Below are 26,065 nucleotides of genomic sequence, written 5' to 3'. Positions count from 1 at the left end.
CACATAAGTACATAGTACAACAAATTCTCAGAAATATGTGGAAATATTAAACGAAAGGATTAACAATCAAAGTCAGAACAGTTCTTAATATTTGATCCAGTCCGCGTGATTTATTGAAAAAAGTCTTCAAGAACTTGAGTCCCAACAGTCCGAACACCCAATATTCCAAGCCAACAGGTGTTTCATCATGGGAGTATCACCCAAACGACTTCTTCAGGGCTGGAAATTATAAATAAATGACTTGAATTATAAAAACAAATTGCTCAAATAACAGACTGGGTATATAAAACCCAAATTAACCCAATGAAAGCCAAGAATATGGATATAGATAAAGAATAGAAAGAAAAGGAAAGTGTTAACCACCAAGAGACACACCTGAACGCCTAGCAAGTGAAGAAAATATATAACAAAAAGCTACTAATGCACGATACCTTACAAAGTCTACACCCTCTAAACGAGTTGTCATAATGCAAAATAAGTCCTCCCTATTCTGGGACCACTATATTCATAAAAAGTGCCAAATTCAAACCTTATAACCCGTGCAAAGTAAACTAATCCACAATTAATATTTCTGCATCAAAAAGATACTTAATGCCACACTAAGAATTATGGAGTGTTCGTAAATAAGAAGAAAATAAGCCATGCCATGCAAAGCATAACGTAAACAAAAACGTGCTCGCCATACCAAGGTTCCCTGAAATCGGTTGGAATACCTCAAATGCAGTGAGAGTACAACAATATCTGTGCACACGTCGTCCGTTCCCATAATGTCCGTTGGTCCAGAACAACACAGACCACGTCTAGTAAGAAAGTAAATGTATGAGCGTAAACCCTGATGTAGTCATATGCTCAAACATTCCACCGTTCTTGGTATCTAATAAAATCATTAAGTCAATAGAAAAATATAAAGTCCGTGATACCTGAATCCAATCGCAAAAACAATGATTCTATGCGTCCTTCTAGTCTCTTCAAATTTCTTAGTCATTAACAAGAAAGCTACAAGAGAACATACACAGTACATCCGTATAAGTAACAACATGCTTACAGAAATGAATCTCGCTGGTACATAAATGGTTATCCATTGTCAAACCAATATAAGTCACACCGCAGCTTACCCAAATCGATAAAGTACCCGTCATTTTTTAATGCCAGATCACCGTCGCGAGTACGCCTACCACGGCAGCTGTGCCCGGAAGTCATTATGAACACAATGAGAGCCATCAAAATCGAAAAAGGACTAAACTATAAACATAAAAGTAGGACTACCAACCGTGTAGTTGCTACTAGAACACCACAGTCCTTGTGAATACTAAGAGAGTCAAGAAAATCGAGAACGGACTGAACTATAAACATAGAAGTAGGACTGCAAATCGTGTGGTTACTACTAGAACACAACAGTAATTGTTGTTGTTATTCAACGAACACAAGCCATAGTATTTCCCCGAACCAAATGTAAGAAAACATGAGTCACAGCGCTCCTAAGGTTTGTTAAATAACAATTACAAATCCGTCTCCAAAATAATTAGGGAAATTTTGACACAAATGCAGTCAAATAGTAAATTGCCACTAAAGTACCTATAGTACCACTAACACAACTCCCAAACAAAAAATAAAACTAAAGGAAAAATGAGCAGAGAAAATAAATATATTGGTGAAAAAATAATGAAAAAATATATAAAAGTAACAAAGAAACAATAGAGAAGGAATATCCGGTGATGTCCAAACACATCACCCCTTAAACCATGTGTGAGTCCAAATTCGTTATCTATTTGAGAATTTTGGTTTTCCATTCAAGTGCCCCAAAAGATAGTAAAACAACAACAATAATGACAGAGTTCTTACATATGCAAACACTACCTATTTTGCACATATAAATATAATTACAAAATAGACAGGTTATTGCTATATTTAATATCAGAATAACTGTTCACATTGGACGTGGTTTCTTTATATACCTGTATTAGTCGTGACTTAGGATAATTGGCCAAAAGATATTTTCTTAATAGAAGATCGGCAAGCCTTTGGGAGCATACGGAAATGCTGACTGAGATGATGGATTCGATTCTTACAAATTTATTTTTTTCTGTTCAATAAAGATTGGTTTCGTCAAAAACAAGGTGTAGCGATGGGCTCTAAATTCTCCCCCTCATATGCAAATCTTTTTATGGGGTGGTTTGAGGATAAATGGGTGTGGGGTCCAGAGTCTACCCAATGGCAGACACATATTATACTGGGGTCTCTACATAGACAATTGTTTTTTGATTTGGACTGGTGGCAAGGATAAATTGGTTGAATTTTGTGAGTTTCTGAATTCGAATTCCATGAATGTTAGGTTTACTTATCAATTCAGCTCTGAGAACATTGAGTTTTTGGATGTCGAACTTTTCATTGCCGATGGTAAAATTCAGAGTAGGCTTTTTCGCAAAGACACAGCGTGCAACTCTATCTTACATGCTAAAAGTGCCCACCCCAAACATCAGATTACTTCTATCCCCTTCGGAGAACTGGTGAGGGCTCGACGTAATTGTAGTGCGGACAACAATTTTTTACATCATATTGATGACATGGGTCAGAGATTTAGAGCATGGGGCTACTCTAATAAAGTGGTAAGGAGGGCTCAACATCGGGCTAGACAACGTTTGAGAAGTGATACATTACAAATTAAGGATCAAAACAATACTGTTAAAGAATCCAACAAGGTTCGATTTGTTACAGATTACAATGATGTTTCTTTGATTTTGAAAAAATGTATGATGAAACATTGGGACATGTTACTTCAGGATGAGTCATTAAAAAGTAGAATACCAGAAAGGGTACTTACATCATATCGGAGAGGTAGAACCTTGAGAAATATTCTTAGTCCCAGTTTCACCACCACGTTGACCAGTAGCACTTGGTTACCCCCACAAGGGATAGGTTTCTTTAAGTGTGGACAATGTGGGGTATGCCGCTGGGCTTGCCATAATATCAAAGAGTTTTCTACTGCTGGACAAAAAGTCTTAATTAAGTCTTCAATGGATTGTAACACTTCCTATGTTATTTATGTGATACGTTGTAAATGTTTTCGAGTATATGTGGGGAGTAATATACGTTCACTCAGAATAAGAACTGGTGAACATGTTAGGGCGCATAAAAACTGTGATGTAAGATATCCTATTGTAGGACATATACTATCTTGCGACTCACAAACTGCTCACAAGAGTTTTGAATTTTTTGGGTTTGAACATGTCCCCAGGGATCCGAGGGGTGGTAATAGAGAATTGTCCTTACGCAAAAAAGAGGCATTATGGATAATGAGATTAAGGGCTGTTGAGATGGGCCTCAACTCAGATAGAGAGTTGGAATACTTTTTGGGTGAATGAACAGTTATTCTGATGTTAAATATAGCAATAACCTATCTATTTTGTAATTATATTTATATGTGGAAAATAGGTAGTGTTTGCATATGTAAGATCTCTGTCATTATTGTTGTTGTTTTACTATCTCTTGGGGCACTTGAATGGATAACCAAAATTCTCAAATAGATAACGAATTTGGACTCACACATGGTTTAAGGGGTGATGTGTTTGGACATCACCGGATATTCCTTCTCTATTGTTTCTTTGTTACTTTTATATATTTTTTTTATTTTTTTTTCACCAATATATTTATTTTCTCTGCTAATTTTTCCTTTAGTTTTATTTGTTGTTTGGGAGTTGTTAGTGGTACTGTAGGTACTTTAGTGGCAATTTACTATTTGACTGTATTTGTGTCAAAATTTCCCTAATTATTTTGGAGACGGATTTGTAATTATGTCATTTAACAAGCCTTAGGAGTGCTGTGACTCATGTTTTCTTACATTTGGTTCAGGGAAATACTATGGCTTGTGTTCGTTGAATAACAACAACAATTCCTGTTGTGTTCTAGTAGTAACCACACGATTTGCAGTCCTACTTCTATGTTTATAGTTCAGTCCGTTCTCGATTTTCTTGACTCTCTTAGTATTCACAAGGACTGTGGTGTTCTAGTAGCAACTACACGATTGGTAGTCCTACTTTTATGTTTATAGTTTAGTCCTTTTTTGATTTTGATGACTCTCATTGTGTTCATAATGACTTCCGGGCACAGCTGCCGCGGTCGGCGTACTCGCAAAGGTGATCTGGCATTAAAAAATGCCGGGTACTTTATCGATTTGGGTAAGCTGTGGCGAGACTTATATTGGTTTGACAATGGATAACCATTTATGTACCAGCGAGATTCATTTCTGTAAGCATGTTGTTACTTATACGGATGTACTGTGTATGTTGTCTTGTAGCTTTCGTGTTAATAACTAGGAAATTTGAAGAGACTAGAAGGACGCATAGAATCATTGTTTTTGCGATTGGATTCAGGTATCACGGACTTTATATTTTTCTATTGACTTAATGATTTTATTAGATACCAAGAACGGTGGAATGTTTGAGCATTACTTTCTTACTAGACGTGGTCTGTGTTGTTCTGGACCAACGGACATTACGGGAACGGACGACGTGTGCACAGATATTGTTGTACTCACTGCATTTGAGGTATTCCAACCGATTTCGGGGAACCTTGGTATGGCGAGCATGTTTTTGTTTACGTTATGCTTTGCATGGCTTATTGTCTTCTTATTTATGAACACTCCATAATTCTTAGTGTGGCATTAAGTATCTTTTTGATGCAGAAATATTAATTGTGGATTAGTTTACTTTGCACGGGTTATAAGGTTTGAATTTGTCACTTTTTATGAATATAGTGGTCCCAGAATAGGGAGGACTTATTTTGCATTATGACAACTCGTTTAGAGGGTGTAGACTTTGTAAGGTATTGTGCATTAGTAGCTTTTTGTTATATATTTTCTTCACTTGCTAGGCGTTCAGGTGTGTCTCTTGGCGGTTAACACTTTCCTTTTCTTTCTATTCTTTACCTATATCCATATTCTTGGCTTTCATTGGGTTAATTTGGGTTTTATATACCCAGTCTGTTATTTGAGCAATTTGGTTTTTTAATTCAAGTCATTTATAATTTCCAGCCCTGAAGAAGTCGTTTGGGTGATACTCCCATGACGAAACATGTGTTGGCTTGGAATATTGGGTGTTCGGACTGTTGGGACTCAAGTTCTTGAAGACTTTTTTCAATAAATCATGCGGCCTGGATCAAATATTAAGAACTGTTCTGACTTTGATTGTTAATCCTTTCGTTTAATATTTCCACATATTTCGGAGAATTTGTTGTACTATGTACTTATGTGTATTGAGTGCCTCACACATATGTTTCAGACAACGACCAGCAGCCTAGATCTCCCCTCACCTTGAGCTGCATGGATCCTGCATCATGGGTGGTGGTCCGGAATAGTCCTCTTGGTCCTCTCTGCCAGCTGTACAACTTTGGTGGAGGTAAGCCCTTGCCTTCCCACGCAGGACAGTACCCCTGTGCACCACATCTCTTGCAGCTGCCAAGGCTTGTTTGCATCTCCTCTAAGGGATTTTCAGGCTACATGTAGCTCCTGTCCCCAGCAGTCCTTCATGTGACACTCAGCCCTCTGCGTGGTTCTCCTGCGGCATGGGATCCTTTTCTGTAGTGCTGTGTGGGCTCCTTCTGCGACTCCTTCTGTGTGTCTCTCTCCTGTGGGACTCCTATAAGTGCTGCCTCTGCTCCTGTGAACTCCCTGCCATGCTCAGGGTCCCCTGTGACTCCCCCTCCTGGGCCTTGCTGGTGCCAGGCAGCACCACTTTTTCACTAACAGCGAGTTTGCCTTTGCCAAGGTTTGTGGTGGAATTACTGCACCAACACCTGTCTGCAATCTTCACTCCAGCCTGGGGCATCTTCTGCCTCCATAAGGAACTCTTCTCCGGCTTCAGTGCTGACCTGTTCTTCCTCACCGTCGACCAACACTTGCAAGTACAGCTGGGTGGGTAGTAGCTCCTGCTGGACTCCACTGTGACTTTTGGACTTGGTCCCTTCTCTCCACAGGTCTTCTTCAGGAATCCACCGCTGGTTTCTTGCAGTCTTGTCTGGGTGTCTTCCTTTTCTTCTTTTCCTCTTTTTTGGTGGGTTGGGGAAAATCCTGTGACTTAATCCTGCTTTCCTGGTCGCTGGAGGGTACTCTGTTACTTACCTCTGTGGTTTTGTAGTACTCCCAGCTCCCCTCTACACATGCCACTTACCTAGGTGGGGGTCCTGTGTTCTTATTCCAATTTTTTAGTATATGGTTTGGGCTCCCCCTAGGGTCACTATTGGTTATTGCTAGCTGCACTGTTTTCTAACCTTTTCTATGCCTATTTCTGATTGCTAGCGCATATATTTAGTGTATTACTTACATCCAGTTGGAGGGTTCCATTCTAGTATTTTGTAGTATTGTGGTCCAAAAACTGAGTGTTTTCTTTCATGTGTGTAAGTGCTGTGTGACTACAGTGGTATTGCATGAGCATAGCATGTCTCCTAGATAAGCCTTGGTTGCTCATCCACAGCTACCTCTAGACAGCCTGGCTTCTAGACACTGTCTACACTTCACTAAGAGGGGATACCTGGACCTGGTATACAGTTTAAGTACCTTGGGTACCCACCACACACCTGGCCAGCTTCCTACATACCCCCAGACACACTGCCACATCTTTACTTGTGCTCCCTTCCTCAAGAAAACACTTGAGCAATGTTTTCACTCCTGCAACCACCGGTCTGCCGGCAAGACTTTAGGATTTACATTAGCAAACATTGCACCCACATTTCACTTCTGGATAGGAATTTGTGTTTGTGACATTATCAAGACAGTGTGGCAAAGACTCTGACCACCTTTCCAGCCCCCCAAATGAACTTAGGCATACCTATCCTCCGGTTGACCCACATGACCTGTTCGCTACTGGCATCCTGCTTTTTGTCCTAACATTGTGAGTGTGAGGAATAGGTCAACCTAGGAAGGGGACACACATACACAGCACACAGATTACCCTTGCTACACCGTGCTCACCCAGACATGTTTTCACACAGTGAGTGTGAAAGTGTTGCTTTGGGTCACTACCAAATATTGCACTAAGATGGCGTCTATCGCCACCCTTAAACTTTTCATGTGCGATGTCCCCCCCCCCCCCATCCTCTCAAGCGGCCAAATGGAAGGACTGGTTAGACCGTCTAGAAATTTATTTTGCTACTGTTGCTCTCGAAAATGAAAGGAAACCCCCCCCCCATGCTCCTCCACCTAGGGGATGCTGTGATACATAAGATCATTAAATCAGTTGCTAAAACAGGACCACCTTCCAGCTATAATTCCTAAAAACAAGCAACTCACTAATCCAGGCTACAAGCCTTTTCTACTACGACAAGTAAGACAACAACCTGAAGAGTCAGTCGATGCTTACTATGCACGTCTCAGAGAGTTAGCAAGCACGTGTATGCTGACTGATGCAGAGGATGAAATCAGAGCACAATTAATACAGGGGTGTTCCTCTGTCAAGCTGTGGGAGAACATTCTCCAAGGTCCGAGGATGTTGATGGCCAATATACTAATGCTAGGCCATTCCAAGGAACTGCCTAAAGCATGGATGGCATACGTGAAAGCTGCTCTTCAACGGCCAATTAAAACAGAGCCTCTCAGCACAGTCACAAGTACCCAAAAAGACAAACAGAAAGCTCTACCCAAGTCATCCACAACTCCTAAAGCCTGTCACTGGTGTGGTGGTCCCTACCCGCACCAAGGTAGCTGCCCAGCACACAGCGAAAGGTGCTCTGCATGCAACAAATTGAACTATTTTGCCAAAGTTTGTAAATCCACAGTCAGCAAACCATCGTAGAAGTCCAACTCTGTGCACATGGTGGCAATATCTAATGCCCAGGATGACCAAGAGGATGATGATGATGTTGAAGACGCAGTGTATGTCATCCACACCATGCAACCTGAGGAACAGAGGGGACATCGTATCCCAAAGTGCCTGATTGCGGTAGCTGGACACCTGATCCCAGCGCTAATCGATACAGGTGCTTCTATCAACATCATGGTGCAGCCACTCTTCCAGACCCTTCCATGTCAACCAACGCTATGCCCCACACCAACCCAGGTCTATGCCTTCAGCTTCTAAACGCTGCTGCCGCTGGGGGGGGGGGGTCATCCATGATGACCACACAACTAGAACTAAGGTCTACATTACCCAAGGAGGGTCAGGAATGCTCCTGAGCAGCAAGACGGCTAAACGCCTTCAGTTGGTCACCTTCGCTTTTAGTATACAACTATCAGCCATCAAAACTCTTGTTAATGAGTTCACACACCTGTTTGAAGGGGTCAGGTCTGCAGAATGGAATGGTACATTTTCACATCAATGTGTGAATACAACCAGTTGCCCTACATCATTGCCAGGTGACTTTTCACCTATGCCCGAAGGTCAAAGCTGAGCTGAAGAAGCTGGAAGAGGCAGACGTAATCCAGAGAGTAGATGGCCCTACCCAGCAGGTGTCTCCAGTAGTGGTGGCTCGCATGCCCAAGCAACTGGGAGAAGTCCAACTCTCTGTGGACATGCAGCTCCCTAACATGGTGATTCAGCAAGAGAGGCACCTGGCACCCACTGTGGATGACACTGTGACTGAAGTGAGTGACTCCAAGTGGTTTTCTAAGGTGAACTGCAGGGCAGGATACCACTAATTGATGCTGGCACCTGAATCAAGAGCGATCACCACAATTTCCACAAACATGGGCCTGAGACGATACAAGTGGCTCAGCTTCAGAGTTTCAAGCGCTGTAAGTGTTCCAAGACATGATCCGAGGAGTACTGGCAGGACTTCCTGGCATCCTCAATGTTAGTGATGACATTTTGATACATGTCCCAACTCTGGAAGAGCATCTCTGGAGGCTAAGAGCAGCCGTTCAGTGCCTTTCTGACAATAAACTCACCCCCCACAAGGAAATGTTTGCATTTCTCCAAAGGTTTCTTCAGGCACAAGTTCTCAGAACACAGTCATGCCCGACCCTGCCAAGTTCCAAGATATTGGCTCTGCACCTGCACCAACCAGCGTCACCAAAGTATTGAGTTTTCTGGGGATGGTGATGTACTGTGGTAGTTTTATCTCCCATCTTACCTCTCACAGCCTCTCTCTGTGAGCTCACCAAATCCAACACCATCCGGGAATGGTGCCCCTCATAAGACAAGGCCTTCCAAGCAGCCAAAGATGCACTGTCAGAGAACAGAACGCTGGCAAATTTTGATCCACACCTCGAATCAGAATTGTCTGTGGATGCAAGCCCCACAACAATTAGGGCTGTGCTCTTGCAAAAGCAAGGCAACAGTGAATAGGCCCTGATAGCATATGCCAGCCATGCTTTAACTGAAACAGAGCAACGATGCTCCCATATCGAGGAGACCATTGCAATTCACTGGGGGTGTCTGCATTTCCATCTCAATCTCTATGGACACCATTTCACAGTCCATACAGATCATAAGCCCCTCATTCCTCTCTTCACTGGATCCTCCACCAACCCACCTCTGATGTTTGAAAAGTGGATCCTTCAACTTCAAGGGTATTGCTTCTCAGTGGTCTACAGGCCAGGAACTCAGAATGTGCCAGATTATCTTTCCCAGCATGCCAGACCTGTCACTGTAGATGAAAAATCAGAAGCAGAGGAGGTAGAAGAATATGTGATCGAAAAGTCGGGACCTTTGCCCATATCATTCTCCTATATCATTGAAGAAACTAAGGGTGACGAGTGCCTCCAGCTGGCAATGGCAGCTGTATCATTTGGCAACTGGGACGAAGTGACCAGAAATCTTTCCCATCGAACAACAGTGAGAGGGCAGACCCTTGCATCTTTACGGCATGTCGCTGATGAGTTAGCTGTGTCCTCAGAAGGGTGCCTACTGCAAGAAACTCTTCCAGTAATCTTGAGGTAACTTCAACAATGCATGGTGGATCTGGCCCAATCCGCACATCAAGGCATTGTGAAAACAAAGTCAAGGTTGAAGTGCAAGATATGGTTCCCTGGCCTTGACAGTCTAATAGAACAGACTGTCAGCCAATGCTCCATGCACCAAGCAGCCAGTACCATAGAGTCCCCAGCACCCATCAATATGATGTCCATTTTTTTCCCCTGGCATCAGGTTAGTTCTGATTTCAGCAGATTTTTTTCTCAGACGGCTGGCATATGCTTGTCGTAGTAGATGACTTTTCAAAATATCCCGAAGTGGAGATTCTGCAATTGGTAACAGTTATCCAAATGATTCCTCGTCTCAAAAAGATTATGACCACATATGGACTCATACGAGATCTCCGTACAGGCAACGGACCTCCTTTCTCCACTTAGGAGGTTGCAGAATACATGAAGACGAGAAACAATCACCATCAGAAATTAATACCCAGGTGGCCCGGAGCGAATGGAGAAATGGAGGGTTTTATGAGAACTTTAAATAAAACACTTTGCATCGCATTGGCGGAAAGACAAAATGTGGAATGTGCCCTGTATGCGTTCCTAAGGGAATACCGGCTCACTCCCTACACTACCACGGGAGTCAATCCCAGTGCATTATGCATCAATCGGGCAGTGAGCGACACCCTCCCTCACATAGACGTCCTTTCCCTCACCAGAGGCAAGGTGTCAGATACCCTACAACAGCAGAAATGATAAGGCGTCTTCTAAAAGGAAAGCATGTCGTCGACTCCTGCAAGTGGGTGACATGGTCCTCATCACAGACAGACACCCGGGGAGCAAGTTCCGTCTCCCCTTTAAACCTACCCCACAGAAAGTAACCCACATGCGCAGCGGACAGTGGTCACAGTCACCAAGGGCACCGAGACCGTCACCAGAAATGTCACCTTTTTCAAATGTTACAAACATGCGGCTGGTCTTGCTGAGGAGACCTGTCCATCACCAAATGGTGATGATCTACATTTCGATGTCGAAATTTTGGAGGGCGCAGCACAAGGAACCACCTTCCTGGGAGAGACATTGACAGAAGGCTCGAATGTATCTCAAATAGGACAAGATTCTCTGACACCTGCTGAGCCACAGCCTATATATAACTCCACAGCCAATGAAATCCATCCCGAACACGACAACGTAAGCCGGCATGCCAGAGTTCTGAGATACCATCGTTGACCCCCCACCCTGTGGTATCCACCAGACTGAAGGATTTTGTTTTAGATGACCTGTTTGGTCAATGAACTCACGATGCAATGTTCTCCTGTATCTCCACCGTTAGATTCTTCTCCTCTGATCGACGGGAAAGATATGGAACAATGGGTCCGGAAGCACACCTGCGTTGTTCACGCAAGTGGAACGACGCTTGCCTGAACAACAAACGCTTTTTTCTCTGCCTTAACCAAGCATGTCCTGAACAACGCACATGCGTGGTTAAGGCACAGAAAAAGGAAGATCTATCTGGAGAGGACGTGGTCAGGTAAGTGGGGATGGGGCTAGTTTTTATGGGCGGGGTGAAAGAGTTGAGTTGGTTAGGTTTTTTATTTTTAAGAGGCAGGGTGGGGGGTTAGAACTACGGTTTTTAGGGTGGGGTGGGGGCAGGGAGTTATTTTCTTTTTAGGGGCAGGGGTGGGGGGTGAGGGTAATTTTGAATCTACGGGGATGGGGGTTTGGTTTTTAGCAGCGGGTTGTCGAGGTAATTTTGTATTTAGGGCAGGTGGGGGGGGTCTGGTTTTTAGGGGCGGTGGGGGGTCAGGGTAATTTTGTATTTGGGGGTTGGGGTAATTATGTTTTTATGGTGGTGAGCGGTGAGTTTTTTTGTGGTGGAGGTTGGGGTAATTTTGTATTTAGGGCGGATGGGGGGGGTCGGGTTTTTAGGGACAGGGGTGGGAGGTTGGGGTAATTTTGTATTCAGGGCCGGCGGGGTCGGGTTTTTAGGGGCAGGGGTCGGGTAATTTTGTTTTTAGGGATTGGGTAGTTTTATTTTTGGGGGGGTGGGGGTTTTATGTCCTCAGGGTGGATGGTGGTATTGGGGTCGTTTTTAAAGGAGGGGGTCGGGTACTTCTCTTTTTAGGGGTGAGGGAATCAGGGTAATTTTGTCTTTAGGGGTTGGGTTTTATTTTTGGGGGTGGGCGGTTTTAGGGCTCAGGGTGAGTTGGGGGGTATTGGGGTAATTAAGGGTAGCATGCAACAACCACACATGCCGTTTCCACACATGCCTTTACTAGGCATGCCTTTACAACGAAAAATCGTTCTAAAGGCATGCGTGGTAAAGGTATGTGTGGAAACAACACGGTCGTTGTTCCGACCGCGTTGGTCAGGCAAGTGTGGTTGCCGCATGCGTGGTTCCATCATACAACCTGTGTGAATTGGACATGCCAAATTACGAAGTGACATAGGGAGTTTCGGGACGAGGCCCCTCCCCATTATGTGCACGGTGGTTTCCCCTTCACATAAATGGTCGCAGGCAATAAAGTATCTGAGGGTCCTGTTCGGAAGTCAGATGACGGCCACTAAGTGTCCTGTGGTTACTAGTGCGCCGACTCATGCATGCTGTGAACACGTGAAGCATTTGGGCCTAACGCACTATAGACCCCACTACACAACAGCGCTGAGGGGCATACTTTATAAAGTCTTCTGACCTCTAACTTGCAACATTTATTGGATAGTGCTTAAAAAATTCAGAATGCAGAGCTCACCATTATAAATAATTCTTTAAAAGGTGAATATCTTTACATGTTGACTTTAGTTTTCCTTCTCCATTTAATACAACCTTTCCCGTATTGTTCTCCTTCACTAAAATAGCCAGGTACAGGAACACATTAGTGGAAGCAGCAGCCTGTAAACTGAGCACCTAACGGTTCATTTGACATTGACCCAACAGTATTCCCGTTTTAAAATGGACTGCAACACAAAACACGAAGAAATGCACTGAATATATGAGTTAGAAAAGAATTAAAAATGAAAAAACTGCAACAAGACTTTCATTTTTATGTCACGAAATAGAATGCTGCTATTTTCTTATGCAACATTGCGCTCTAGTGGCTCAGGAAGAAATCAGACCGAGATAAAACGTGTGGGGCGTTATCTTCAGCCCTTGTTAGTTTCTACCCTGGAAGATTTACTCTTCAGCCCTTTCAAATCTTTGACCATTTCCATAGTGGTAACTATTCAGAGTGCAGTTTGTGAATGCCCACATACTGATATATTTGTGGGTGCCCATAACGTGACAGTACAAAATACACCCTGTTAAACCTAATTGCCACCCCTCTGTGGGATTTAGATCTGCGTATTTACAGACGCACTGTAAAATTACTGCATTGTAAAAGGATTTAGAACTGCTAGCTTTTGTGAAAATCCACTAGCTGTAACCTCAGTTATATTTAAATGTAAATGCAACGTTTATGACCAAAAACATGTTGGTGATTCTCATTCGGGCCGTAGATACAACATACACAAACACATTTTGTGCTACAGAAGCAGTATGATACACGAGGCCCGACTGGAATCAAACAGGTCTCTAACTAAGAGCGTGGCTCATCCAAACTGATATTTTGAACTGAAGCGGTTCTGACAAAACATTTATATTCTGCCTTAATCCATGCACTGCTTTAACTCTAAAACGGCATCAGCAACGTGCTCCAAATGATCTTTCCAACTCACGAGGCATCCAAAATTCGCCCAATACATCAGTGGCAGATGAAGAACTTTTAAAGTCGTGGGGCATATGTACCCACCTCAAACTGCACTGAGGGAGCAAGCAATGCAAACAACCACTAATTTGTCTAGAATTATTTCAAGATTTTTGAGCTTCAGAATTATTTTTTTATAAAAAAAAAGGGGGAAAAGTATGCATTGTAAAGAACAATGTGTATTTGGACTATCTAAGCGCATATAACATCTTTCTTCACTTCTACATTCAACCCCTTACATTTTTTCCATCTTATCAAAGTTCATTCTCAGTCATGTTATAAGTAAGAATTTACCTAGAAGTAGTAGGATGGGAAATACATGCTCACAAATCTAAAGCCATAAGTAGAAGATCTAAATAAATAAGACAGGATTAAACAACAGTCTTATCGTTCAGGTTACAGAGACTTTACATACTCAGATAGCCACCAGGTTATACCAATCCGACAGACTCCGACCACAGTGTGTATGGGATAAAGTACCCCTGTTATACATTTTAAGAATGCTGCAAGTCATCAAGGAGTTACGTGAGCATTTGGAGAAATAATACATGACCACACCATCACTCTTCCCAAAAATCACTTAAACCTGTAGGAAAGTACGATCTTGCCTGGCATGTTACCCCCATTTTTCACATGTATGTCAGTTTGTTTTTGCCGGTCTTACTGGGATCCTGCTAGCCAGGACCTCAGTGCTCATAGTTTGTGGCCTGAATGTGTGTATCTGTGTAGTGACTATCTGTGTCACTGAGGCTCTGCTAACCAGAACCTCAGTGCTTATGCTCGCTCGGCCTTTAAAATTGTCACTATAGGCTAGTGACTATTTTTTCACCAATTCTAATTGGCACTCTGGAACACCCTTATAATTCCCGTTTATATGGTACCTAGGTCCCCAGGGTATTGGGGTTCCAGGAGATCCCTATGGGCTGCAGCATTTCTTCTGCCGCCCATGGGGAGCTCAGACAAATCTTACACAGGACTGCCACTGCAGCCTGAGTGAAATAACATCCACGTTATTTCACAGCCATTTTACACTGCACTTGAGTAACTTATAAGTCACCTATATGTCTAGCCTTCACTTCGTGAAGGTTAGGTGCAAAGTTACTAAGTGTCAGAGCACCCTGGCACTAGCCAAGGTGCCCCCACATAATTCAGGGCAATTTCCCGGACTTTGTGAGTGTGGGGACACCATTACACGCGTGCACTACATATAGGTCAATACCTATATGTAGCTTCACAATGGTAACTCCGAATATGGCCATGTAACATGTCTAAGTTCATGGAATTGTCCCCCCCATGGCAAATCTGGTATTGGGGTGCCAATCCCATGCATCCCCAGGGCTCCACTATGGACCCCGGGTGCTGCCAAACCAGCTCTCTGTGGTTTTCTCTGCAGCAACTGCTGCTGCCAACCCACAGACAGGGTTCTGCCCTCCTGGGGTCTGGGCAGCCCAGTCCCAGGAAGGCAGAACAAAGAATTTCCTCTGAGGGAGGGTGTTACACCCTCTCCCTTTGGAAATAGGTGTTAAGGGCTGGGGAAGAGAAGCCTCCCCCAGCCTCTGGAAATGCTTTGAAGGGCACAGATGGTGCCCTCCTTGCATAAGCCAGTCTACACGGGTTCAGGGAACCCCCAGTCCCTGCTCTGGTGTGAAACTGGACAAAGGTAAGGGGAGTGACCACTCCCATCTCCATCACCACCCCAGGGGTGGCGCCCAGAGCTCCTCCAGTGTGTCCCAGACCTCTGCCATCTTGAATCCAGAGGTGTGAGGGCACAATGGAGGCCTCTGAGTGGCCAGTGCCAGCAGGTGACGTCAGAGACCCCTCCTGATAGGTGCTTACTGACTAGGTGGCCAATCCTCCTCTGAGGGCTATTTAAGGTCTCTCCTGTGGGCTTTTCCTCAGGTAACGACTTGCAAGAATTCACCAGAGTTCCTCTGCACCTCTCTGTTTGACTACTGCCAAGGATCGACCACTGACTTCTCCAGGACGCCTGCAAAACTGCAACAAAGTAGCAAGAAGACTACCAGCGACATTGTAGCACCTAATCCTGCCGGCTTTCTTTCCTGGTGGTGCATGCTCTGGGGGCTGTCTGCCTTCACCCTGCACTGGAAGCCACGAAGAAATCTCCTGTGGGTTGACAGAATCTTCTCCCTGCTCCAGCAGGCACCAAACTTCAGCATCACCGGTACTCTGGGACCACTCTCATCCTGATGAGCGTGGCCCCTGGAACACAGGTGGTGGACCCAAGTGACCCAGACTGTCCAGTTGTACAAATGTACAAATTTGGAGGAGGTATGTCCTTGCCTCCCCTCTCCAGACAGTAATCCTGTGTACTGCATGAACTGCAGCAGCCATTAGGGCTTCTGTGCACTTTTGCAAGGAATCCTTCATGCACAGCCTAGCCCAGGTCCCCAGCAATCCGTCCTGCATTGCTCAACTCGCTGAGTTGACCACCGGCTTCCCGGGATCCTCTTTTGTAGTTTTGAAACAACCACGGTGCTCAGTTTTCTTGAACCCTTGTTCAAGTACTTCTGCAGGTGCTGCCTTCTTGTGCATGGGCTCTCTGTGTTGCTGAAGGCCCCCTCTGTCTCCTCTTCCAAGTGGCGACCTCCTGGTCCTTCTTGGGCCCGGGCTGCACCCTTTTTCTTTGGTGGTGACCTTTACAGCTAGCAAGGCTTGTTTGCGGTCTTTCTCCAAAATAGGAACTCTGCATCCTCCAGCACTCTGTGGGACATCTTCTGCACAAAGGTGAAGTTCCTAGCACCTTTCGTTGTTGCAGAATCTTCAGCTTCTTCCATCCGGAGGCAGCCATTTTGCACCTTCATCTGGGGTTTAGTGGGCTCCTGCCCCCCTGGACGCTTTCACGACTCTTGGACTTGGTCCCCTTCCTTTGCAGGTCTTCAGGTCCAGGAATCCGTTTTCAGTGCTTTGCAGTCTGTTGTGGTCTTTGCAGAATCTCCTATCACGAGTTTAGTGTGTTTCTGGGAAAGTAGTACAACTTTACTCCTACTTCTCAGGGTCGTGGGGTGGGGTATCTTGGACACCCTTAGTGTTTTCTTACGCTCCCAGCGACCCTCTACACACTACACTAGGCCAGGGGTCCCTAAGTGGTTCGCATTCCACTTTCTTAGTATGTGGTTTGTGTTGCCCCTAGGCCTATTGCATCCTATTGTATTCTACAGTGTTCACACTACTTTTCTAACTGTTTACTTACCTGATTTTGGTTTGTGTGTATAACTTGTGTGTTTTACTTACCTCCTAGGGGAGTATATCCTCTGAGATATTTTTGGCACATTGTCACTAAAATAAAGTACCTTTATTTTTAGTAACTCTGAGTATTGTGTTTCTTATGATATAGTACCTATATGATATAAGTGGTATAGTAGGAGCTTTGCATGTCTCCAAGTTCAGCCTAAGCTGCTCTGCTATAGCTACCTCTATCAGCCTAAGCTGCTAGAACACTACTAATAAGGGATAACTGGACCAGGCACAAGGTGTAAGTACCATCAGGTACCCACTATAAGCCAGGCCAGCCTCCTACAAAACCCTACGTGTGTTGCTCTTTCCTATGAAAGAGATAGGTTGTTTGAATAGATGAAGAATACAAGTAAAATCTGTGGAGCAAAGTTCAACATACTAAGAAGCAGTTATATATGTATTGCAAAAAATAATAAAATCAGTTTAATATCAGGTTTTATTTTCATTTTTCAAGCTGCAGCTTTAATTATGATCCATGTCCTGCCTTTAACCTTGTCTGCTGGCTCTGACGGCAGGCACTATGATGTCAGAACTCAACTGTAATAAATGATCACAGCTAAGCAGCAACATCATTTCTTTATTACAGGGAACTAGCGATGTCATAATTCACATGAAATAAGGAAATTAGAGATAGGTTTTTATACAGGGATTACAGACTCCCATGTATAATAATGACGTAAAAAGAAGTTTAAAACAGAACTACCAACCCCAAACTACTGGCCGTGGCAGTGAGTGCTTTCTGGAACCAAACAATTAGTGTGAGCAATTTATACCCTGAGTACTTCATGATTTACCACTGAAATTAGCTTATAATTAATTTAAACTGCAACAATTTTGCCGAAAAACATTTCTGTTTCCAGGCAGTTCCCAGCTAGCCACGACTGCCCAGCTGATTCTCCTCATGTATCTGCCTGTCCCACAGCAGCACATTTATTAGGCTTATGCTGTCATTAGACTTCATACTTTGAGCAGGTGATCCACAAGCAATTAAGGGACAGATGTATCAAAGTATTTTGCATTCGCAAACAGTACGAATCGCAAAATTCCACTGTTTGCAAATGCCAAATAGCCTTCTACGATGTATGAAAGGCATTTGCAGTGTATTTTTAAGGAATCGCTAACATAGTAATTCCCTAAAAATGCAGCTAAAGTTTGCGAATCCCAAACTGCAAAACGCAAATAAGGAATCACAAATTCAATGTATGGATCAGTTGCAAATTGTGATTATTCTCAAAAAAAGGATTTTGTGTATGCAGTTTACCACTAAATGAATTCAGGTGGTAAACAGGTGCAACCTATAAAAAGAGGCCCAGAATGCATCAGCCCTTTTCAACAATGGCTGCACTCTACGTCCTGGCGAGGAGGATGAGGATCCTGGCAGGTTTGAGGAGAGGTAGGAGGAGACAGGAGTGCATTTTCAGAGTGCGCATTACTCTTTGATCAGACAGAGGAGGAAATATTTGACAAGTACAGGCTGAACTCTGCTATGATACTGGACTTAATAGCAGATTTACAACCTCAACTGCAGCGAGGCACACAAAAAACCAATTCCATACCCACTCCTGTGCTGGTATTATGCTCCCTGCACCTGTTAGCCTCAGGAAGCTGTCAGGGGGTTATAGCAGCAGCTGGAGGTGTGTCTCAAAGAGCGCTCTCACGCTTCTTTAATGCATTCCTCAATGTTATGTTAACAAAACTTAATCTGTACGTAACATTCCCCAACACCCCACAGGATTTGCAGCTAATTAAATTTGCTTTCTACCAGGTAGCCCAATTTCCACATGTCATTGGCTGCATTGATGGGACACATGTGGCAATCTGTCCACCATCAGCAAGAGTATGTCTACAGGAATCGGAAAAATAGACATTCAATGAACATCCAGGTAATTTGCAATGCCTCCCACATCATAACTGACTTTGTGGCCAGATACCGTGATAGCACACATGATTCATGCATCTTTAGGCAAAGTAGAATGTACACAAGGCTTTTTGCTGGGGAGTCTGGAGAAGAATCCTGCCAGGCCAAGTGAACAGCAATACAATGTGGCACATAGGAGGACACGACGCGTGATTGAGAGGACCTTTGGACTGCTGAATAGTCACTTCCGATGCATGCATAAAAGTGGGGGCGCACTCCAATACAGTCCAGAAACCCGCACGATTGTGGCCACATGTGCAATGTTGCACAACATTGCTACAGTAAGAGGCATACCAGTGGAACCCACAGAGACTGACTCCGATGAGGACCCCTTGCCACTCCTTCACCCAGCAGACCAAACCACAGCAGCAGATGGCAGGCAAAGACGTGCTGAGACTATGCACAACTATTTCTGATGTAAGTAAAGGTAACACCACATTTTTCTTTGTTTGCTACAGGTATCACATTTATTGCCTTAACTTCAGGACAATTATGTGGGCATAGGTATTCCACAAACACAATCAGTACCCAATTAAAGTGTCATACTATTAACATTCTAGTATCAATGAATTGCATCAAAATATGCAAGGCCCTGAACACCTCCACATTACTTTTTACGTTCACACATTCCGCTAGAACGCTCAGTGGGCTCAACTGCACATCTTGTTGAAGGTTCTGAGACAGCACTGTGTCTGGAACTGCGACACTCAGGATCCATTACAGGGGCTGTTAGAAAAGGGGTCTTTAGTTGGCAGTCATGTTCCCCCCTATCCAAGCAAGGACCCTCACTCTAGTCAGGGTAAAAGAGAATCACCCTCAGCTAACCCCCGCTCACCCCCTTGGTAGGTGCTAGGTGTAAAGTATTTGTACCAACAGACACAGTAACTTAATGAAAACACTACAAAATTATACAACACAGGTTTAGATAAACAGAAAATATTTATCTAAACAAAACAAGACCAAAAACGACAATAATCCACAAATCAAAAGTCAAGTTGTCACTTAAAAACCAAAAAGAGTCTTCATGTAGTTTTAAACACAACGCTAACGCTCTTAGCGTGAAAATGTACTTTGGGTGCAACAAAAATAACCCCACACGGGTGAGTGTGCGTCAAAAAGGGCTTGCGATGCGTTGATTTCACTCACAAGCGAGATCTTGCGTCATTTCTCCTTTAGTCGGGTCGGCGTGCGTCATTTCTTCTCTCTGCAGGAGAGCAATGCGTCAATCTGGTCAGCACTCTCGGGTCAGGGCAGGCCTTGTGTGGTTTTTACACGCCCAGCGGTGTTTACGTCAGAAATTCAGCCACGCTATGTTCCGAAAACCACGCAGCGTGGGTTACAATCTCACCGGTCTCCGTCAGCGGTGCTGCGCTTTGTTTCTCCAGCCACGGGCATCGATCTCCCTGTTGCTTTGCAGGTGAGTGCAGATTTTCAGCTGCGAAGCCGGAGGTGCGTCCATTTTTCAGCCGCAGATTGGAGTCCCGTTGATCTTTTCCCCGTACTGCGGTCTGTGCATGGATTTATCACTCTTGGGCTGCCAGCTTCTCTTCTCAGGGTCCCAGGAACTGGATGGGCACCATTTGGCAGAGGAGGAGTCTCTCCAGAGGCTCCAGGTGCTGGCAGAGAGAAGTCTTTGCTGTCCCTGAGACTTCAAACAACAAGAGGCAAGCTCTAAATCAAGCCCTGGGAGATCTTCACAAGAGGGAAGGCAACATAAATTCCAGTCTTTGTCCTCTAGCACAGGCAGAAGCAGCAACTGCAGGATAGCTCCACAAAGCACAGTCACATGCAGGGCAGCTCTTCTTCCTCAGCTCTTCTCCAGGCAGAGGTTCCTCTTGGTTTCCAGAAGTGTCCTAAAGTCTGTAGTTTTAGGTTCCCTTCTTATACCAATGTTGCCCTTTGAAGTAGGCCTACTTCAAAGGAAAGTCTATCTTGATTGTGAAATTCTGCCTTGCCCAGGCCAGGCCCCAGACACACACCAGGGGGTTGGAGACTGCATTGTGTGAGGGCAGGCACAGCCCTTTCAGGTGTGAGTGACCACTCCTCCCCTCCCTCCTAGCACAGATGCCTCATCAGGAAATGCAGACTACACCTTAGCTCCCTTTGTGTCACTGTCTAGTTAGAGGTGCAACCAGCCCACCTGTCAAACTGACCCAGAGTGAGAATCCACAAGCAGGCAGAGTCACAGAAATGGTTTAAGCAGAAAATGCTCACTTTCTAAAAGTGGCATTTTCAAACACACAATCTTAAAATCAACTTTACTAAAAGATGTATTTTTAAATTGGGAGCTCAGAGACCCCAAACTCCACCTCTATCCGCTCCCAAAGGGAATCTACACTTTAATCATTTTTAGAGGTAGCCCCCATGTTAACCTATGAGAGGGACAGACCTTGCAACAGTGAAAAACCAATTTAGCAATATTTCACTGTCAGGACATATAAAACACATTCCTATATGTCCTACCTTAACCATACACTACACCCTGCCCTTGGGGCTACCTAGGCCCTACCTTAGGGATGCCTTACATGTAAGAAAAGGGAAGGGTTAGGCCTGGCAAGTGGGTACACTTGCCAAGTCGAATTTACAGTTAAAAACTGATCACACAGACACTGCATTGGAGACATGATTACAGAGCTACTTAGGTGGGTGGCACAACGAGTGCTGCAGGCCCACTAGTAGCATTTGATTTACATTCCCTGGGCACCTCTAGTGTACTTTACTAGGGACTTACTAGTAAATCAAATATGCCAATCATGGATAAACCAATTACACACACTTTTTGTATAGGAACACTTGCACTTTAGCACTGGTTAGCAGTGGTAAAGTGCCCAGAGTAACACAAACAGCAAAAACAGAGTCCAGCACACATCAACAACCTGGAAAACAGAGGCAAAAAGTTAAGAGAGACCACGCCAAGGATGAAAAGTCTAACAGGGGCTGTGACACTGGTGAGGCTAGAGAGCTCCTCACTATCCCCACCACCCAGATCGCTCTTTGCAGCACTCCTGACTGCCTGCATTGTCTCCAATACATTGGTGACTTGCACCAATCCTCGTGCAATGTCCCGACTGCAATGTGTCATTTCCACTTGCATACCTACAGCACGTTGTGACAGCAAAGCAGTTGTATTAGTGAGCCAATTAACAGATCTGCTGAACCCGTCCAACCTACACATCAATTGGTGATGGCGCCTATGGTGGGTGATATGCTCCTGCTGCATTACAGTGCAGAGTTCCTTAATGACATTTGTCATCTCCCTTAGGTGTTCTGCTATAGCTTGCTGTCACTCATGCAGCTTTCACAAGTTGTGATTGAGAGACACCAACTGCCTGTGCATTCATCTCATGTGTTTAAATTGTAGATGCTGCACCTTCAACATGGATGCCTCAAGACCACCAAACAGAGATGGGCCCTCACCTTCCTCTGTGCTCTGTCCGCCTTTTCCACAATGCCTCCAGAGGGCAGTATACTGGCGCCGGAACAGGGACTGCTGTCTGTGGGTGCATCTACCATCTGAAGGTGGTGTGTGTACATCTTCTTGTAATTCATTGGAGTCTGGGGTAAAATCAGGGAGGAGTTCCACTCTTGCCCTGCGTCTGGGTGGTGCTGGTATGATGGACTCGATGTTGGTATCAGACGGTGGCTGGCTTTCGTCATTTCCCCCTGTTTCAGCTTCTGCTGCGTCAGGTGTAGGAACACCTGCAACAACAATATGCAGCATGTCAGTCATGATGTTCTTTTTGCATGTGTACAATACTTTTGCATTAAACATTTTCCTTGGCATAATGTATCTAATTGTCTGTTGTGTTGTCTCTCTGCTTGGTTTTACACAATACTGCTATTTATGTAGTAGATGCACTTTTGTGGTATGGACTGCCACTCTCATAAGACATTGTTGTGTTGAATGGAAAATGTGGCATGGACTGTTTCTCACAGTGCATGGTGACATCGCAATTTTCTAGGGCACATTTGTACATGCACGTATGGTGATTCAAATCATTTCTGCCCTTATCTTTGCTGGTGCCTGAGGCGTCTATGTCGGTGACACCACCTACTACTTCAGGCAGCAGTGTTGACTCCACCATGTCTTCCAAGGGGGCAGATGGTGTCGGGGTGGATGCTCCAGCACAAGTGCTCCTTGTTTCCTTCAGCATTCTTGCTACCCTCTCCTTGGCATGTGATAGTAAGTCGTATCAGCGCTTGCGTAGCTCCTCAATTGTACGCTGCGCAGCACCCACTGCGCTGATTTTGGTCTGGATGTCAGTCCACAATTTACTATTCTCACTTTCTGGTATATGTAGTGAGTTCTTCCCGAATACCTGGTCATGGTTCCTGACCAATTCTTCCGTGAGCATCTCCAATTCCTGCTCACTGAATTTCAGTTTTCTTTTTCTTCATCCTGTGTCCTTGCCATTTCCATCAGTGGTCATTGGGTTCTCCTGGTCCTGGTAGACTCTCCTGAGTGCCTCCCTGGTGCTGTGCTGGGTCTGTCTGCCTGCTCCTGTGGCTATGGCGTCTGGAAACAGCATGCAGTGTCTCACTTCCTGGTTGTGATGTCATCATGCTGCTCCAGGAGTCAACAAACGGGATTTCAAAAATACAGAATCACTATTTTATAGAATCGCTATTTGGTACTCGCTATTTGTGATTGCAAATTTTTAGTAATCGCAAAAAATTCTGCAATGGCCTTGTTACATCACATTTTGCTAATCCCAAATAGCGATACGGTAAAAATCGCTATTTGAGATTCACAATTACAAACCTTCATACATCTGGCCCTAAATGTTTTTTCCTGTTGTTCCTTGTCTTCTGCAACATTTGCACATACATGGCATTAAGTGGGGAAAGCATCTCCTTTAGCGTAAATGCCAGATGTGAACTTCGAGCAGTATTGTTAATCGTTTGTACAAGTTTTCAGCTGACTAACCAAAATATCGTATATGAACATTTTGACAATGTCTTACTCATTCTTATACCAATAAGTGTTGTTAAGCACATATCATATTTTCTTTAGACGCATGTGCCCTAAACACCCTCCACAAGCTTGCATCAGAAATTTGAACTTTGCACACATGTGCAAAACCTTAGTCCACATTTACGCTAGACTTTCAAAAGTGACAAATATGCTAATTTCAACACAAACTTTTTATAATTTTAGAACTTAACACAGGGAGCAGGTCCCAATCAAGTCAGAGGTCCAACAAGAGGTGTCTAGAGTCCCCAAAAGTAAAACCCTAGAAACTGCAGGAAGTGTTTGCCTTTGGGCAACTTTGGGCATCCAGTGGATGACAACAAGAAATCTTGTACAAGTTTCTGGACTATCTGGCTCAGAATTTTATTCTACTTTATTAGTAATTGAAGTGAGAATCTCTCAAGCTTATTAAACCTTTAAAAAGACATGCAGTTCATCACCTAAGTTAAAACCATGTTCAGCTGTTCTCAATTTATTGGTACAAAAAGGTCTTCTCTCTCCATACATCTTTCCTGCCACCACCTCTTCTATTTTTCTTGATACTACAAATAGCTGGGAATCTGATTTCCTTAATCCCACATTTACAGTCCATCTCATGTAAGTAAAAGGACATCAGACACTTAGGGCCTCATCAAGATTTTGGCTGTCTAATCGTCGGACTGCCAAGCTGGCGACCTCCCCACCACCCTATTATGAATGTCCCACCGGGCTGGCCGGCACAGTCAGTGCATGTCATTGGCTTCAGCTCTCAGGGAGATCCGAGCCCAATGCTGATACACTGTACGTGCTGCCAGCACACTCGGAATACGCACTGTCTGCTATGGCAGACAGTACACATTCTGGGTGTGCTGACAGGGGGACTCCTGCGCTGCCCACAACATGCTCATGGGCCGTGCAGGGGCCCCCCTGTGGCCCTGTCTCTGCCTTTCCAACAGCCTTTTTCATGACAGTGACCCCACCATGAAAAGGCTGGAAGAAAGGCAAGTTGTGATCAGCATGGTGGTGACAACATCAGCACCGCCGTGCTTGACCACGACTTGATCCTGGAGGTGGCGGCAGTCTTCTGGCTGTCCGATTGAAAGCATCATAATCTGGCATCAGACTGTCCAGATTGAACGGTCAGACCACCACTTCAGGTACGGCGGTCTCAGGACCGCCGTACTCATAATGAGGGTCTTAGGCCCATATTTATACTCTGTTTGCGCCGGATTTCCTTCATTTCTTTTTACACAAATCCAGCGCAAACTTAACTCTATATCTATAGTTTGACGCTAGTTACGTCGTGTCAAAAATATGGAGCCAACATCAATTTAAGGATGCGTGAAACCAACACACGTCAAAGAGATGCAAGGTAGGCGTTCCCGTCCAAAGAAATGGCTCAAACACCCTAACACCATAGTTATCCAACAGGGCAAAAAAGACGCACAGGTGGGAGGCGGACCCAAAAAATGACACAAAGACCGATTTGCGTCAAATTTTAATGCCTGGGTCAGGGCAGGTGTTAAAATTAGGCAAACACACCACTACTTAAGGAAAACACACACAAGCAACATTACAGTCCAACAGGACAACATGGAGGTGCTACTGATGCAACTTGCAAGACAACGCCAAGCACAGGACCAACGGCAGCAGCCACCACCACCCCAATGTGGCCCACAAAGGCAACGCAGAAGGCAGGAGAGACTTTTCAGAAACAGGACAACCCTCCATGGCCTCAGGGAACAGGACATCATTTGGAGGTATTGACTCAACTAGCAAGCTATACAGCAGCTGCTGCACCATGCTGAGCCACAATTAACAGCTAGCCTACAGACACCACACAACATACCAGCTGTGACCAAGCTGCTAGCTGTCCTGCATATGTTGACAAGTGGCTCCTTCCAGACAACGGGTGCCCTGGTCGCTGGGGTATCCTATCCCTTATTCTCAGCTTTCCTGCCAAAAGTGTTAGATGCCATAATCTCCCTCATACCCCGCCACATCAGCTTTCCCAACACCCAACAGAAGCAGCAGGATATAAAACAGGGTTTTTATCAAATCAACAGCTTCCCGCATGTGCTCGGTGCAATTGACTGCACCCATGTCTGGATTGTCCCACCTGCAGCAACAAAGCACCTATTCGGGAACAGAAAGCACACGTTCTATCAATGTGCAGGCCATAGTTGACCACCAGGGAGTGTTTACAAACATCTTGGCCAAGTATCCTGGGAGTGTCCATGACTCATTTATATTCTGGCACAGCAGGATCAATCAGCACTTCCAGGATATGGCAATGGCCTTCTTGTCCGTAACTCAATAAACCTAGCAATATACACACAGAACAACAACCCTGTAGG

General features: G+C 44.5%; 1 long non-coding RNA gene across 1 annotated transcript in view; it reads left to right on the top strand.

The window, feature by feature from the left end:
- LOC138282521 (uncharacterized) overlaps positions 1-22,533 on the top strand; it is a 47,338-nt gene extending 24,805 nt beyond the window's left edge. The window contains exons 3-5 of the long non-coding RNA XR_011200962.1: positions 5,277-5,393; positions 18,605-19,174; positions 22,119-22,533. This is a non-coding gene — a long non-coding RNA (uncharacterized lncRNA). The remainder of the gene's footprint in view (positions 1-5,276; positions 5,394-18,604; positions 19,175-22,118) is intronic.
- The last annotated feature ends 3,532 nt before the right edge of the window (positions 22,534-26,065 follow it).

The sequence above is a fragment of the Pleurodeles waltl genome, chromosome 2_2, assembly GCF_031143425.1.
Source record: "Pleurodeles waltl isolate 20211129_DDA chromosome 2_2, aPleWal1.hap1.20221129, whole genome shotgun sequence".
NCBI classification, from domain to species: Eukaryota; Metazoa; Chordata; class Amphibia; order Caudata; family Salamandridae; genus Pleurodeles; species Pleurodeles waltl.
Note: the sequence above shows the minus strand (reverse complement) of the source record. Positions and strands in the feature narration are given on the sequence as shown.